This window comes from Pinus tabuliformis, chromosome 6 (genome assembly GCF_031772625.1).
Source record: "Pinus tabuliformis cultivar Carrire ecotype Pingquan chromosome 6, CPIR1, whole genome shotgun sequence".
NCBI lineage: Eukaryota > Viridiplantae > Streptophyta > Pinopsida > Pinales > Pinaceae > Pinus > Pinus tabuliformis.
The window spans coordinates 13,377,747-13,395,791 of record NC_142292.1 but is presented as its reverse complement, the minus strand read 5'-3'; the positions used below and the strand labels follow the sequence as shown (position 1 = coordinate 13,395,791).

General features: G+C 40.9%; 1 protein-coding gene across 2 annotated transcripts in view; it reads right to left on the bottom strand.

Moving 5' to 3' along the window:
- Positions 1–18,045, bottom strand: part of LOC149256975 (D-amino-acid transaminase, chloroplastic-like) — a 220,034-nt gene that overhangs the window by 154,819 nt on the left and 47,170 nt on the right. The gene's annotated exons all lie outside the window — the stretch shown is intronic.

Below are 18,045 nucleotides of genomic sequence, written 5' to 3'. Positions count from 1 at the left end.
AAGACCCGAATCGATATTTCCAGTAATCCGTGTTGAAAATGCTTGAAAATCTAGCTCCTCGATCTCGTCGAATTCAATGTCATTTTCAACGGCCTGGAGACGTTGGAAATTGACAAAGAGAAGCGTAATCTAGAACGTGGAACTTTAAACTTGCGTGGAAATGTTTCAACAGCCAACTCATGTCAATTTACTGTCGGCAATTTGTGGACCACTCCAAAGATTCCTCATAAATCTAACAGCAGTCTACTTGCAAAAAAGGTTCATTAGACCAATCTACACACAGCTAGAAACAACTTGATTCATGAGTGCATTTCACAGTGAAACTTTCAAGTCCATTTCAGAGTGAAACTTTCAACTCTTGGTAAGAGCGATTTAGGAGCGATTTATAAATCAAGTTTTTGTCTCCTATGGTTCATTCCAAGATTATAAAGGCAAGGTATGCTTAAATTCTCAAGTGGTTTTTTTTTTGGTTCACAAAAAGGGAGACATAAATAATTAAAAAGAAAGTGTTTTTTATATGTGAAAAGTGTAAACTAATATTTCTGGGAAAGTTAGTTTGTTTTCTCTAGGAGATATATGGTGTGTTTTTAATGTAATCAAAATTTGAGCTTTGGGAAACAATTCACTTTATAAAGTGATTTCATAAAATTGTTTTGTTAGTAAAGTGAATCTTTTGTAATCGAGTGATAAGATATAATTTGTATTTTGGAGTAGGTGGAGAGATAAGACATATTTTGTAAATTTGGAGTCAAGTGAATTTTTATTTTATTTTTGAAAAGGGAAGCTCATTATTGTATTTTGAAGTAACGTTTTTTTACTTCTAGGAGGTTGAGTCATTCAATTTCGAAAACAAGTTGCTTCAAGGGGCTGCAAATTTGGCATTATCATTGCTCGAGAAGTTGAAGGTTGATGTACTCTGATATTTAATAAAACATATATTTTTTGTGGTGCTGAAGTGTCTTATATCCGCCCAAAATTGAATAAGGGGATCTTAGGTACACCATGAGTATGTTTGTGATGGCTCATGCATTTTTGGATTCTTGATGTTGCTTATTTTTTTGTTCTAGTTTTGACACTATCTTTGTAATATGGTACACATGGAGTAAACAACAAATTAAGGAAATGCATGCACACTATCTTTTCAAGCTCATGTAATCAAGCATAAATAAGCAAAGCACAAGCAATCGATTAGCTGCAACACATAATCAAAGATATAAAGTTGTTAACATCAACATTCAAAAAAACGATTTTACATCAACATGCAATTCAACATCATTCACTCAAGGCAATAAAGTTAATGAAGCTGATGAAAAGAAATTTTGGGTTAAGGCCAAAACCCCTTTCCTTTACAATATTCGATCATGAGGCCTATGGGTTATGGCCCACAAAACCTATCGGAAGCGTATTTGAGGCTTTAAGCCTTCAAAACCATGGACTTCAACACTTTATCGGATTTCTTTATAAAAACCCGGGACCATTCATTTATCGAAATACACGGGAAAACAAAGGAAACCCTGCTTCGAACCCATGGGCCGGACTTCAAAAAGAATACACCGGCACCTATAATTATCGTCGGGTCCATCGCAAGTCCGTTGCGCCACTCCTCCGACCTCCGATAAGCGATCGCTCCAATCTTCGATCGCCGATCGACGCTTTATCGCTATCGACGTATCGACATATCACATATCCACTGCCTCTGCGCTTGACCTCTGCGATTAGCGATCAGTGATTAAGATCGCGACCGTCGATCTGAATCTCAATCCGACGGTCCACACTTAATCACGTGATCGTGATCGCACTGATTCAAAGGCCCGTTCTGATTAGTCTTACGGACCCGATATGGATATAAGCCACCCTTTATAAGATTTCAAGTCCGGATTTCAAATCCGTTCTATGTTTTCCGCTGCTTCTTAGTGTAAACTGGAATTTTAAAAGGGTCGGTTCCATCTCGCCAAAAGGTTTCCACCGACGCAATATGACTCCTGTGCATTCATTCTTCATCCCTTCATTCGCTTCTATTGATGGACTTTGTGTTAAACATAGGTCCTCCGCCATACTCTGTTTAATATTGGATCGCCATCGATCCTTTCAGTGATCAATGGTTGATCAGCAATCTCGCAACACAGGATTAACTCTATATATGAAACATACACACAGGCGTACACTATTAACACTAAAACACACTTTATATTATACACAATATGATTACATGTTAAAATTGGCAACCAGGGCAAAACTTCATGTGGGTCATCTTATTCATGGCTAATAATATTTTTATTAGATTCCTCTCGTCGAGAGGTGTAGGATTGATATAAAGATCATCCGATTCCAATAAGTATTCATGGAGATATGAATTTATTTTCATTATGGAATTATTATCAAGCCAACCTACAACTTATGTAGGCTCAGAAGCCCAACAGTCGCATCTATTCACCCACCAACGTTGTGTATAAATATAAGAGGACTTTTCCTCATTTGGACTCACTCATCTCATCACATCTCTCTCTCTCTACTGCGCAGATATGAGTCTCTTCTCTACTGCGTTGAAATGGGTCTCTCTCTCTCACACATGTGAAGCCAGAAGCTGTTCAATTTGAAGCTGCAACTGCAGAAGTAAAGATTGACTTGCGTGGCCTAGAAGATCTCCTCTTTGGAACTGCGCTGTAGGTTCATCTGAACCTCCTTTGAAAGCCGCAACTTTTGGTGGTGGAATGAAGTCAATCCGACGAACGGTTTGCAAGATATCGACTGCCCTATTTTGAAGCCGGAAACTGGTGAAACTGAAGCTGCAACTGCAGAAGTAAAGATTGACTTGCGTGGCCTAGAAGATCTCCTCATCTGAACTGCGCTGTAGGTTCATCTGAACCTCCTTTGAAAGCCGCAGCTTTTGGTGGTGGAATGAAGTCAATCCGACGAACGGTTTGCAAGATATCGACTGCCCTAGTTTGAAGCCGGAAACTGCTGAAACTGAAGCTGCAACTGCAAAAGTAAAGATTGACTTGCGTGGCCTAGAAGATCTCCTCATCTGAACTGCGTTGTAGGTTCATCTGAACCTCCTCTGGAAGCCGAAACTTTTGGTGGTGGAATGAAGTCAATCCGACTGTCGGTTTGTGAGATATGGTCTGCCCTAGTTTGATAATGAAGCCGCTAATGCTGATGCTACTGATCTAGGGTTTGCTACTGCTGATATGAATCAGATTTATTGTACTATTTCTCTCTGTTGAATTATTGAAGATAAAAGAAGATTTGATCAAAGGGTTTCCCCACACATTGTGGGGTTTGTCCCTGGCTAGCCGCCACATCTTGTGTCTCTTGTCTTGGCTTGTTTTCTGTCGATCGTTTAATGTTCTATCTGCACTTTACTTTATGTACATGTGATTGCTAATCGATGAAAAAGAAGTAAACTGTTATAAGCATAGAACATACCATAACTTAACATGGTATCAGAGCTGAGGTGAAGACAAAGCCCGAGCAAGAGCAATCATCGAAGAGAAGATTGGCAAGGCTATCCTAAAAGAACTATGGGGTCCTCAACACTCTTTCCTGCCGAAGACAAGCTCCGTGAGAAAGCTGACTATCACGGATGGAAGATGTCTATCGATCTAACCCTAGAAGATCAAGGAGTGCTGGACCATGTAAGAGGCAATATTGTTGAGCCTCCATCAAATGCATCCGCTGCTGCCTGGAACAAATGGAAAAATGGAGAAGTCAAAATAGAAGATCATCCGGGACTCTATCGACAAGCACTTGGTGTCCTACATCTCTGAACTGGACACCTCCAAGGAAATCTACAATAGACTGGTGAGTTTATTTAAAGTTAATGATGCAAATCAAGTTTTGTTTCTTAGAAATAAGCTGAGGTAAATCAAGAAGAGCATACTTCTTAAGAATCACCGAGATCAAGAACGATCTCCTATCTATTGGGGAAACTATTACTGACAGAGAAATGGCACTCACAACTCTTGGAGGATTACCATCCGAATGGTACGTGTTCAAGACTACTCTTCTGAACTATAATGTAATTCCTGGTTTCGAGGAATTAATGGCTAGATGCATTCAAGAAGAAACAAGGGAAGAAGTGCAAGAAATGCCCATGCCTAAAGGTCCTCCTGCTGCATTTTCTTCTCATGCAAAGAGAAGAAAGGACTCACACCGGGACGATGATCAAAATCCCTCTGATGGCAAATCAAAGGAATGACAAATTCAACAGCAAAGGTAAGAGGAGAGCTGGAGATCGAGGAAGAGGACAACCATTCAAGAAGGCTAGAAAGTCCAGGATGTATTAAATGCACCTGACCTCAAAAGGAACCTAGTGTCCATCTTGGCAATGGAAGACAGAGGCTACAAGGTAACCTTCAGCAATGGCAAGGTATGTATATGGAAAAATAATGTTAAATATTCCTTTACTCTTGGGTTTAGTGTTGATTCATTATATCAGGTTGATGGAAGTCCGCTAGGTGTCATGTCTTATGAGTCGTGACACAACTCTTTAGTCCGAACTTTGGCATCGGAGGTTTTCCCACCTTCAATACAAAGCTCTACCCGATGTAAGACAACAGGGATGCCCGAATTCCAAGTAGAGAAAGAAGGTGTATGTCCGAGATGTGCCAAAGGAAATCTCAAAAGGGGACCATTCCCCTCAAGCCAAAGCAAGACCTCCAATATATTACAGTTGGTTCACTCAGGCATACCTAAGATTGGCATTAAGAGGGAGACTACTACACCACATACTCCTGAGCAAAATGGTGTGGTGGGAAGGAAGAACCGCACGATGATGGAAGTTGTCCGGGCCATGCTACATGATCAAAGACTTCTGAAGTTTCTATGGGCTGAAACTACAATCACCACCGTATATGTACAAAATCGATGCCCTCATCAAGCATTGGGTTCCAAGACTCTTGAAGAAAAGTTTACCGCAAGGTGAACAATCTTCTGACTTTGAGGAGCTCTCAAGAAGCCGACACCAGGGAACCGAAAGAAAAGGATGATGAATCAATGCCTGATGTAGAATAACCCATGGATCTGATTGATTCTCATTCACATGAGCCTTCCTCTTCTAGGAAGAGGCCTTCGTGGCTTAGGGGGATACTTGATGATTCTGAAGGACATGCTGCACCCTGAGGAACCTTCCGTCAAATTAAGAAACTTAACAGGTATCAGGGATACCTGACCATCATGAGCACGATCATACAAAGGGAGCCTTCATCATTCTCAGATGTCGTCAAGCATTAACTATGGAAGGGTGCTATGACCATAGAATATGAGTCTATTATGGAGAAAGATGTCTGGGAAGTAGTTCCTAGACCCTGGACAAGACAATTGTAACTTCAAAATGGCTTTACAAGATAAAGCATGCAGCAAATGGAAGTATGGAAAAGTATAAGGTTCATTTTGTTGCTCGTGGTTTATCCCAGAAGGAAGGTATAGACTATGATATTTGCACCTGTTTCCAGATATACGACCATCCGCTTGATCATAGCCCTTGTGACTTCACAAGGATGGAACCTACATCAGATGGATGTCAAGACTGCGTTCTTACACGGTTTGATCAAAGAAGAGGTCTACGTGGAGCAACTCGAAGGATTTGAGATTTATGATTGAAAATCTCATGTATGCAGGTTGAAGAAGGCTCTCTATGGGCTGAAGCAAGCACCCCGAGCATGGTATGAGAGGATCGATAGCTACTTGATGAAGCTGGGATTCACTAGGAGTGAAGCCGATCCTAACCTTTACTTTAAGGTTGAAGATGACAAGCCTCTCATACTGGTGTTGTATGTGGATGACTTCTTTCTAACAGGTGCAGACCCTCTCATTCACAAATGTAAGAGGGAGCTGGCCTCTGAATTTGAAATGAAAGACCTAGGACTGATGCACTACTTCCTAGGACTTGAAGTGTGGCAAAAGCCAGGAGAAATTTTCCTATCTCAAGGAAAATATGTGGTATAGATATTGGAAAGATTTGGTATGATGGACTGCAAGCCTATGACTACCTCGAGGATCTTAACTTTTAAAAGTTATATGGTAGTGATGTCGGACCAGATTTGGGAAATGCCTCTGAGTTTCATAAACTCATTCGCATTGATGTTCTTGGTGAACCTCCATCCGAACATATGTTTTGCAACTAGCATTGTGAGCTCATATTTGGTTGAGCCTCACTGGATTGATGCCAAGAATCTTCTGAGATATCTTCGTGGCACAATGGGTTAAGATACACTGTCGAAGTTGTGAGACTACTTGGATATACTGATGCTGATTGGGCAGGCAGTGTGGTGAACCGTAAGAGCACTTCCGAGTGCTGTTTCACCTTGGGATCTGCTTCGATATCCTGGATGAGCAGGAAGCAGAAGTCGGTGAATTTGAGCACCGCTGAAGCAGGATATACTGTTGCTAGCATGACCTCGTGTGAGGCAGTCTGGTTGTGAAAGCTCTTCAGTGAGCTGTTTGGATTTACATTGGATACCATTGTGATTCTCTATAACAACCAGAGGTGGGATTTGATTATTGAGGAATCCCGTATTCGTCGATTGCTCCAGCAGATAGACATCATCTGGGATATGGTAAGTTGATGAGCAAAGAGGCTCCATCGCATTAAGATGATGTACAAGTTGATACACCTTGTCAAAGCCCCGAGTAAAGATCTAATTTGTGATTTTCCCAGACGACTTGGAGTCATCAAGAAACCCTTGTACAAGGGTCCTGCATGTTGCATACATTGAGCTCTGGGAGCTCTAAGGGCTTGTGGTTCTTACTGGAGCAACATACGACCCCAGGGTGACTCACCCTCCCCTGGTGGTGCGCACTGGAACAAGATGATTCGCTCTCTTGTGGAACAAGATGATTCGCTCTCTTGTGGAGCAGGATGATTCGCTCTCCTGTGTAGCAGGATGATTAGTTCTCCTGTGAGGCCTGGATTGATGTGTTCTCCATGGCAATTGTAGCAAGATTGATGTGTTCTCCTGTGAGGCCTGGATTGATGTGTTCTCCATGGCAATTGTAGCAGGATTGATGTGTTCTTCTGTGAGGCCTGGATTGATGTGTTCTCCATGGCAATTGTAGCAGGATTGATGTGTTCTCCTGTGAGGACAGGATTGATTAGTTCTCCTGTCGAGGCATCCTACCCATGCAGTCTGGGACTCATGGGAAGTACCTCTCATCTGATCAATGAGCAGGGAAATGAAGTTAGGGACCATAGTAGTACCGATGGACGCATCGTTGTAACTACCGTACTCCCTACACTAGGATGACCTCCATTGATCTGGGATCAATGATACTAGTCTGGGACCAGTGGTAGTTGTACCATACTATGACGCTGACTTCGGGTCGGTTGAGACTGGTCTGAAATCAGTGGTACATACTCTGAGACTGACTTTGAGTCAGTGGAGGATGATATTGGTCTGGGACCATTGGAGTTGTACTCACTATGACGCTGACTGTGGGTTGGTTGAGACTGGTCTGGGACCAGTGGTACATACTCTGAGACTGACTTTGAGTCAATATGATACATCCTCGATCATTTCTTCTTCTTCATAATTTGGACAAAAGCAGAGTAGAACAGAACAATGCAAGAGCAGAGCAGAACAGAACAAAACAGTACAGATCAGTGCAGGGCAGAACAAGACAAAGCAGAACAGGCAAAATAGAGCAGAGCAGGGCAAGGGTCAGGCTGTACAAGGCAGTGCATTTGATGGATGAATAGTAACGACCGATAGACAGATTGCAGATGAAGTTCTCCATGGTTGAGAGGGAGTGTTAAAATTGGCAACCAGGGCAAAACTTCATGTGGGTCATCTTACTCATGGCTAATAATATTTTTATTAGATTCCTCTTGTCGAGAGGTGTAGGATTAATATAAAGATCATCCGATTCCGATAAGTATTCATGGAGATATGAATTTATTTTGATTATGGAATTATTATCAAGCCGACCTACAACTTATGTAGGCTCAGAAGCCCAACAGTCGCATCTATTCACCCACCAACGTTTTGTATAAATATAAGAGGACTTTTCCTCATTTGGACTCACTCATCTCATCACATCTCTCTTTCTCTACTGCGCAGATATGAGTCTCTTCTCTACTGCGTTGAAATGGGTCTCTCTCTCTCACACATGTGAAGCCGAAAGCTGTTGAATTTGAAGCTGCAACTGCAGAAGTAAAGATTGACTTGCGTGGCCTAGAAGATCTCCTCTTTGGAACTGCATTGTAGGTTCATCTGAACCTCCTTTGAAAGCGGCAACTTTTGGTGGTGGAATGAAGTCAATCCGACAAACGGTTTGCAAGATATCGACTGCCCTAGTTTGAAGACGGAAACTGCTGAAACTGAAGCTGCAACTGCAGAAGTAAAGATTGACTTGCGTGGCCTAGAAGATCTCCTCATCTGAACTGCGCTGTAGGTTCATCTGAACCTCCTTTGAAAGCCGCAACTTTTGGTGGTGGAATGAAGTCAATCCGACGAACGGTTTGCAAGATATCGACTGCCCTAGTTTGAAGCCGGAAACTGTTGAAATTGAAGCTGCAACTGCAGAAGTAAAGATTGACTTGCGTGGCCTAGAAGATCTCCTCATCTGAACTGCGTTGTAGGTTCATCTGAACCTCCTCTGGAAGCCGAAACTTTTGGTGGTGGAATGAAGTCAATCCGACTGTCGGTTTGTGAGATATGATCTGCCCTAGTTTGATAATGAAGCCGCTAATGTTGATGCTACTGCTCTAGGGTTTGCTACTGCTGATATGAATCAGATTTATTGTACTATTTCTCTCTGCTGAATTATTGAAGATAAAAGAAGATTTGATCAAAGGGTTTCCCCACACATTGTGGGGTTTGTCCCTGGCTAGCTGCCACATCTTGTGTCTCTTGTCTTGGCTTGTTTTTTGTCGATCGTTTAATGTTCTATCTGCACTTTACTTTATGTACATGTGATTGCTAATCGATGAAAAAGAAGTAAACTGTTATAAGCATAGAACATACCATAACTCAACATTACAGGTCTAAGGCATTGCAGTCTTAAAACAGTTTCTCCCTCGACTACATTTGAATACTCTCAGTTTTACATTTTCTATCTATCACTCTATATTCCTCTCACACACAGACTCTCTTTTTATAGGAGATTGCAACCGTCGTGGATCATTTAAGATGCACGATTTCTCCCCACAATTATTCAACAACCCTTAATTCTCTCTGTACGCATACATGCACATGGCCGATTACATTTAATTAAGTCTTCGAGAGACTTTATCCATTCCATCACTTACTCTATTTTAAACAGAATTTGTCCCCCGTTCGGCTCCGATGGTCCACGTCCTCCTTCTTCTCCACTTTGGATTCCTCCTTTAATGAAGGGTGTTGGATGCTCCTGCATCAAAAGCTGTCATCTACATCAACAAACAACTACATCAACTTTTGGACAATGTACTTGCAACTTTTTTGTAAAAGTCAACTCAAAACAACATTGTAACTTGCAAAATCATAATTTGTAAGTTAACTTGTAATCAAATTCAAATAAAATTGAGTTGAATTGTAAGGGTGCATTCTCGGTTGAAACCGACACCCAAGCTTTGAATTGTTAAAGAGTCAATTAAGTCTAGTGAGTCCATTGTTTTCAACTGAGTCATCAAATTCATTTGAACTTGTCATTAAATCATTTTAAGTCTTCTCTTGGGTGCATTTTTTGATAATACTCGACACCCTGCTTTTGTAAATTCAAGCAATGATCAAGCAAACAAATTCAAGATAGAAATCAAGCAAGTTCCAAAACAAGCAAGCGCAATTAAGCGAGTGTGCAAGAATCAACCAAGCATCAAGCGAGCGAGTTCAACTCTAAAGCAAGCGAGCGTGCCATTCAAGCAACAATCAAGCAAGCATCAAGCGAGCATCAAGCAAGCGAGTTCAACTCTAAAGCAAGCAAATGTGATATTCAAACAACAATCAAGCCCATTCATATCTACATCAAGTGAGCGTGCAACAATCAATCAAGCATCAAGCAAGCATTAAGATGATGTACAAGTTGATACACCTTGTCAAAGCCCCGAGGAAAGATCTAATTTGTGATTTTCCCAGACGACTTGGAGTCATCAAGAAACCCTTGTACAAGGGTCCTGCATGTTGCATACATTGAGCTCTGGGAGCTCTGAGGGCTTGTGGTTCTTACTGGAGCAACATACGACCCCAGGGTGACTCACCCTCCCCTGGTGGTGCGCACTGGAACAAGATGATTCGCTCTCTTGTGGAACAAGATGATTCGCTCTCTTGTGGAGCAGGATGATTCGCTCTCTTGTGGAGCAGGATGATTCGCTCTCCTGTGTAGCAGGATGATTAGTTCTCCTGTGAGGCCTGGATTGATGTGTTCTCCATGGCAATTGTAGCAGGATTGATGTGTTCTCCTGTGAGGCCTGGATTGATGTGTTCTCCATGGCAATTGTAGCAGGATTGATGTGTTCTTCTGTGAGGCCTGGATTGATGTGCTCTCCATGGCAATTGTAGCAGGATTGATGTGTTCTCCTGTGAGGACAGGATTGATTAGTTCTCCTGTCGAGGCATCCTACCCATGCAGTCTGGGACTCATGGGAAGTACCTCTCATCTGATCAATGAGCAGGGAAATGAAGTTAGGGACCATAGTAGTACCGATGGACGCATCGTTGTAACTACCGTACTCCCTACGCTAGGATGACCTCCATTGATCTGGGATCAATGATACTAGTCTGGGACCAGTGGTAGTTGTACCATACTATGACGCTGACTTCGGGTCGCTTGAGACTGGTCTGAGATCAGTGGTACATACTCTGAGACTGACTTTGAGTCAGTGGAGGATGATATTGGTCTGGGACCATTGGAGTTGTACTCACTATGACGCTGACTGTGGGTTGGTTGAGACTGGTCTGGGACCAGTGGTACATACTCTGAGACTGACTTTGAGTCAATATGATACATCCTCGATCATTTCTTCTTCTTCATAATTTGGACAAAAGCAGAGTAGAACAGAACAATGCAAGAGCAGAGCAGAACAGAACAAAACAGTACAGATCAGTGCAGGGCAGAACAAGACAAAGCAGAACAGGCAAAATAGAGCAGAGCAGGGCAAGGGTCAGGCTGTACAAGGCAGTGCATTTGATGGATGAATAGTAACGACCGATAGACAGATTGCAGATGAAGTTCTCCATGGTTGAGAGGGAGTGTTAAAATTGGCAACCAGGGCAAAACTTCATGTGGGTCATCTTATTCATGGCTAATAATATTTTTATTAGATTCCTCTTGTCGAGAGGTGTAGGATTAATATAAAGATCATCCGATTCCGATAAGTATTCATGGAGATATGAATTTATTTTGATTATGGAATTATTATCAAGCCGACCTACAACTTATGTAGGCTCAGAAGCCCAACAGTCGCATCTATTCACCCACCAACGTTTTGTATAAATATAAGAGGACTTTTCCTCATTTGGACTCACTCATCTCATCACATCTCTCTTTCTCTACTGCGCAGATATGAGTCTCTTCTCTACTGCGTTGAAATGGGTCTCTCTCTCTCACACATGTGAAGCCGGAAGCTGTTGAATTTGAAGCTGCAACTGCAGAAGTAAAGATTGACTTGCGTGGCCTAGAAGATCTCCTCTTTGGAACTGCATTGTAGGTTCATCTGAACCTCCTTTGAAAGCCGCAACTTTTGGTGGTGGAATGAAGTCAATCCGACGAACGGTTTGCAAGATATCGACTGCCCTAGTTTGAAGACGGAAACTGCTGAAACTGAAGCTGCAACTGCAGAAGTAAAGATTGACTTGCGTGGCCTAGAAGATCTCTTCATCTGAACTGCGCTGTAGGTTCATCTGAACCTCCTTTGAAAGCCGCAACTTTTGGTGGTGGAATGAAGTCAATCCGACGAACGGTTTGCAAGATATCGACTGCCCTAGTTTGAAGCCGGAAACTGCTGAAACTGAAGCTGCAACTGCAGAAGTAAAGATTGACTTGCGTGGCCTAGAAGATCTCCTCATCTGAACTGCGTTGTAGGTTCATCTGAACCTCTTCTGGAAGCCGAAACTTTTGGTGGTGGAATGAAGTCAATCCGACTGTCGGTTTGTGAGATATGGTCTGCCCTAATTTGATAATGAAGCCGCTAATGTTGATGCTACTGCTCTAGGGTTTGCTACTGCTGATATGAATCAGATTTATTGTACTATTTCTCTCTGCTGAATTATTGAAGATAAAAGAAGATTTGATCAAAGGGTTTCCCCACACATTGTGGGGTTTGTCCCTGGCTAGCCGCCACATCTTGTGTCTCTTGTCTTGGCTTGTTTTTTGTTGATCGTTTAATGTTCTATCTGCACTTTACTTTATGTACATGTGATTGCTAATCGATGAAAAAGAAGTAAACTGTTATAAGCATAGAACATACCATAACTCAACATTACAGGTCTAAGGCATTGCAGTCTTAAAACAGTTTCTCCCTCGACTACATTTGAATACTCTCAGTTTTACATTTTCTATCTATCACTCTATATTCCTCTCACACACAGACTCTCTTTTTATAGGAGATTGCAACCGTCGTGGATCATTTAAGATGCACGATTTCTCCCCACAATTATTCAACAACCCTTAATTCTCTCTGTACGCATACATGCACATGGCCGATTACATTTAATTAAGTCTTCGAGAGACTTTATCCATTCCATCACTTACTCTATTTTAAACAGAATTTGTCCCCCGTTCGGCTCCGATGGTCCACGTCCTCCTTCTTCTCCACTTTGGATTCCTCCTTTAATGAAGGGTGTTGGATGCTCCTGCATCAAAAGCTGTCATCTACATCAACAAACAACTACATCAACTTTTGGACAATGTACTTGCAACTTTTTTGTAAAAGTCAACTCAAAACAACATTGTAACTTGCAAAATCATAATTTGTAAGTTAACTTGTAACCAAATTCAAATAAAATTGAGTTGAATTATAAGGGTGCATTCTCGGTTGAAACCGACACCCAAGCTTTGAATTGTTAAAGAGTCAATTAAGTCTAGTGAATCCATTGTTTTCAAATGAGTCATGAAATTCATTTGAACTTGTCATTAAATCATTTTAAGTCTTCTCTTGGGTGCATTTTTCGATAATACTCGACACCCTGCTTTTGTAAATTCAAGCAATGATCAAGCAAACAAATTCAAGATAGAAATCAAGCAAGTTCCAAAACAAGCAAGCGCAATCAAGCGAGTGTGCAAGAATCAACCAAGCATCAAGCGAGCGAGTTCAACTCTAAAGCAAGCGAGCGTGCCATTCAAGCAACAATCAAGCAAGCATCAAGCAAGCATCAAGCAAGCGAGTTCAACTCTAAAGCAAGCAAATGTGATATTCAAACAACAATCAAGCCCATTCATATCTACATCAAGTGAGCGTGCAACAATCAATCAAGCATCAAGCAAGCGAGTTCAACTCTAAAGCAAGCGAGCGTGCAATTCAAGAAATAATCAAAACAAACATCAAGCGAGAGAATCAATCAAATACAAAAGCAAGCGAGCGTGAAATTGAGTAAAGCAAGTTCAAGCGAGCATGTCAAAGATCAACATGGGTAAAGGAGGAAAACATCTTCAAAGTGCAGTGATGGAAATTAAAGAGTTGAAAGAGGGCAATCAAGAGTTACATAATACAATTGAATTACTGGAATGGAAGTTAGAGAAAAATAAAAACATAGTCAAATGACCAGCACATTAGAAGCAGCAAAATATTTTCAAATTCAGCTAGAAATAAAAGAAAAACTCATCAATGCACTCCAAATTAAGTTAAGTGAAAAGCAAGATTTACTAGATGCACAATTTACAGAGAAGTTAGATGCAAGTTGTGACACTAAAGACCTTATCCAGCAAGTTGATGAAAGTTGTGATACATATGATCTAATTCACCAAATTGATACAAGTTGTATCACAAATGATTTAATCCACCAAGTTGATGTCAGTCGTGACACAAGTGATCTTATCCAGCCAGTTGTACTACTTAATGATGCCAGGCAGTAACTCCATTAGGCAGAAAAACTGATTCGCATTATTCCATCAGGTATGTTATTGTTATATACAAAAGGGTGTGACTGTTCAGTTCATCTCCTGATGACTATTCACATTCCTAATTTAATTATTTACATAAATTCACCCAATCGTGAGGATTAGGTGTCAACATTCCCCCCCTTAATCTGAAGGGATGTTGGTGAGTCCAAGCATCGTTCTGAATCTTTCAAGCTTTTCTCTTCCAAGCGCTTTGGTGAAGATGTCTGCAATTTGCTCATTTGTGGAACAATGACAGAGATGGATTGTTTTGGCCTCAACATGATGTCGGATCAGATGATTTTTAGTATTGATGTGCTTTGTTCGATCATGGAACTTTGGGTTCTTCGCCAACTTTATTGCAGGGGTGTTGTCAATCATGAGTGGAGTTGATTGTACTTGTTTTACCTGCAAATCTTCAAGAATTTTCCTAAGCCACACAATTTCTTTTGTTGCTTCAGCTGCTGCCACGTATTCTGCTTTTGTTGTGGAATCTGTTGGGACTGATTGTTTGCGTGATCTCCAGGAGACAACTCCTGATCCAAGAGTCAGAGCATATCCTGAAGTAGATACCCCAATTTCTTTGTCTCCATCGAAGTCTGAATCAGAGTATCCGATCAAACTGAATTCATCCACCTGTGTGTACTTGATTCCAAAGTCTTGAGTTCCCTTCAAGTACTTTAGAACTCTTTTTGCAGCAGACCAATGTCCCTCACAAGGCTTTTGCATAAACCTGGAGAGGATTCCAACAGCAAATGAAATGTCTGGTCTGGTAGTAGTTAGGTAGTTGAGACTTCCTACAAGCTGTCTATACTTTGTTGCATCCTCAAATTCCTTTCCTTCAATAGATGTGAGCTTTAAGTTTTGTTCCATTGGAGTAGTAAGAGGATTGCACTCTGTCATGCCAAACCTGTTCAACAAATCTCCAATGTATTTCTTTTGAGAAAGAAATATGGACTTTGGATGTTGGGTTACTTCAATGCCAAGATAGTAATGAACATAGCCCAAATCAGTCATTTCAAAACTTTTCCCCAATTCCTTCTTTATGGATGCAATGTAGCTTTCATTGTTCCCTGTCATTAAAAGATCATCTACATATACCACAAGATACACAACAGTTTTGCCAACTTTCTTGACAAATAAAGTTGCATCATCAAGATCGAAATGATTGAAATTGAGTTTCAGAAGATGCTCAGTTAGTTTTTCATACCAGGCTTGCGGTGCTTGTTTGAGGCCATACAAGGACTTCACAAGTTTGCATACTTTATGTTCATGTCCTTTCACAGCAAATCCTTCAGGCTAGGACATAAAAACATTCTCTTTTAGATCTCCATTCAAGAAGGCAGTTTTTACATCCATTTGATGGACTTTCCAACCGTTCTGAGCTACTAGTGCAAAGAGTGTCCGGATGGTGGCCCATTTTGCTATGGGGGCAAAAGTTTCCTCATAATCGACCCCTTCCTTCTGTGCAAAACCTTTTGCCACAAGCCTAGCTTTGTGCTTGTCAAGTGAGCCATCAGCTTTGTACTTGTTCTTGTAGACCCACTTGCAGCCAATTGGTTTGGTTCCAAATGGAGGATCAACCAGCTTCCAAATGTCGTTCTTTATGAGGGCATCATACTCCTTTTGCATCGCTTCTTTCCATTCATCATGAGAAGTAGCTTCTTTGAAGGAAGTTGGTTCAAAATCTGTAGACAAGTTCAATTCACAATCATAAGAAACATCCATATTAACAGGTGAATAAGAGTCATCTACATCACCTCCATTTTGTCGGTTTGAATTTCTGATTCCTGTTTTTCCAATTTCATCAGGATGAACACTTTCAAGTGTCTTCGTCAGCCACTTTTGGGGACCTTTCTGAGATGGTCCAGGCTGCTCTGTTGATTGAGTTGGGACTGAATCAAGATTGAGTCTCCCAAATCTATCAATTACATCACTTAAAGCATCATCCGTTGTTGGAGTTTCATGCGGGGGAGAGTGTTCTTCAGAAGAAGATTCCACATGTTGATCTAGAATAGGAATCCCCCTTTCAAGATGTGGAATCTGATTATCAAATTCTTGAAATGATTTTGTTCTTGTGAATCTATCCAAGCAATCAAGTTGCCGCTCAACAACATTGTCAGATTTGGATGATTCAAGAAAAATTACATCTCTAGATACAACAAACTTTTTATTTACTTCATCATAGAGGCGGTATGCTTTGGAGGTGTTTGAATACCCCAGGAAGATACACTTACGACTTCTAGCACCAAGTTTGTTTCTATGTACCTTTGATATCAAAGCATAACAGGTGGAACCAAAGACCCTGAGATGTTTTACCAAAGGAACATGTCCATACCACAATTCATAAGGAGTCTTGTTTCTTATAGCATTAGATGGACATCTATTCTTTATATATGCAGCACATAGAACAGCATCAGCCCAAAACATTATCTTTACATTTTTGAAGAAAAGCATGGATCATACCATATTCAAGATTGTTCTATTCATTCTTTCAGCTACACCATTCTGTTGGGAATTATAAGGCACAGTTGTTTGATGTTTGATGCCATGTTGGCGAAGATAGTTTTCAAATTCATTTGATGTGTATTCTTTTCCATTATCAGTGCGAATAGACCCAATATGAGATTGTGCATCATTTTCAATCCATTTATGAAAATTCGTGAATGTTTGAAAAGCATCAGATTTGTTCTTCAATAAATAAACCCAACACATTCTAGGGTAGTCATCAATAAATGTCATGATATATTTATTTCCATTTGCAGAAGGAACAGGCATTGGACCACATAAATCTAAATGAATGAGTTCAAGTTTCCTATGTGCTCTTGAATGTGAATCATGAAAAGACTGTTTGCTATGCTTTCCTAGAATGCAAGCATCACATTGCTTAAGTTTTCTAGGAATTGTAGGCAAACCAGCAACACCATTTTTCTTCAATAAGCGGAGACTGTCATAGTTCAAATGTCCAAATCTAGCATGCCATAATAAACTTGATGGAAGTGTACCTTCTTCATGATGAGAATTGTATGAGAAATGTTGTGCATGAGCAGATGTTCCTTGCAGTTTGAGAAGCCTTTCTTCTTCTATTCCCCTCATGACAAGTGAGTGGTCAGATGCTTTTCTTACCTCAAGCTTGCCATCAAACATATGAATGGAGTGACCTTGCTGGTGGATGTGGACCAAGGACAGCAAGTTTCTCTTGAGCTGTGGGGATATAGAACATGATCCAGAAGAATGTCTGGAAGACCAGGCAGTTTAAGCCTGATTGTGCCAAGCCTGATGGCTTGATTTTTGATTGATCTGCAAAGTACACTGCTCCATCAACATTGTCAGTGAAATCTTCAAAAAAAATCTTTTCTATGAGTCATGTGGCAGGTTGCTCCTGAATCTAGCAACCAATCATTTTTCCATGAAGCAAGTGAAGCATTAAACAAATCTTCATTTACTCCAATATTACATTGTGCCTCAACATAGTGAGTGGATTCAAGTGCTTTACCTTTGTCTGTATCATCAGCTTTACCTTTCTGTTGGTTTCTTTTCTACTCAATTTTGTCCCATGGTAGCTTGCATGTAGAGGCATCATCTGATCCATTTCTTTTGCAGCGAATGCAGTGCAGATCTGCCTTTTCTCCTTGAGATTGGTTGCCCCCCTGCCTCTGAAATATCTTCCTCTTCCTCTTCGTCCACCTCTTCTTCTTGTAGAATCTTGAGCAGGATGCTTTTCTTTATGAGCAAGGCACGCAGTCTCTTCAGAAGATTCAAGGGCTGTCTTCTTTCCAAAAGCTTTCTCTCTTTCAGCAAACTTTTTCACAAGAGAGTCAAAGGTTATATCTTTGAGATTTCCATTTGCTTGCAATGACTCAAGATAATTGGAATAAGTAGGATAAGGTGCCTTGAGAAAAGCAATAAGAGGAATATCCAGCTCAACCTTAGTGGAATTGATATCATGCATTATAGACTTTACTTCAAATGCAAGAGCAAGAGGATCATTATTTTGCAGTTCAAGAGTGAAGAGTTAATCATAAGTTGAACAAC